Raw genomic sequence first — 736 nt, forward strand, 5'->3', positions numbered from 1 at the left:
CTACCTTCTTCCATGCAAGGAGATGATGGGTTAGCACTACCACATGGACCATGAATCATACATTCTGATATTATATTGTAGAGTTCTGGATCTTTTTCCTTGTCTGGAATTTCAGCACAAATCAACTTGTCAATTTCGTCTGCAGTAGGGAACTTGGATTTGGGATCCATCCATATGATAATATGAGCATGCGGAAGACCCCTCTTTTGAAACTCTACAATGTACATAGCTGCACAATAATAGTAGGGATTATATATATATATATATAATGTTATAAAAGAAAGAGAAATAGTCTTATTAATGAAAATGAAGAAGGTAAATAATTTAAACCTGAAACTGTTTTCCCAAAAATATGTTTCATTGTGATGTCATCCATTAGATTCTCAAGCTTGAGCTTGAATATTTTGCAAATGGTGTCTGGCCTATCTTCAGCCTTTAGCTTCCTCTTATTGACAAATCTTACAATTTCAGGCCATTTAGGATTGCATGTGAATGTAATAAAGAGGTCTGGAAACTCAAACTTCTTACATGTAGCCATTGCATCAAGGTAGCTCTGCCTCTTATAACTTGGTCCCCCAATGAAAGAAGCGGGTAGCGTGAAAGAGTCTCATTGATTGCTTAGGTTGTCGTCTCCAGCTTCTGCTGCTTTCCTTAAATCTGCCTTGTATGTCCTTCGAAGTTTCTTTTGTTTTTTTTTAAATATCTGAGCCTATTACTTTTGATCATCGTATAAGCA

The sequence above is a fragment of the Camelina sativa genome, chromosome 20 (assembly GCF_000633955.1).
Source record: "Camelina sativa cultivar DH55 chromosome 20, Cs, whole genome shotgun sequence".
Classification (NCBI taxonomy): Eukaryota; Viridiplantae; Streptophyta; class Magnoliopsida; order Brassicales; family Brassicaceae; genus Camelina; species Camelina sativa.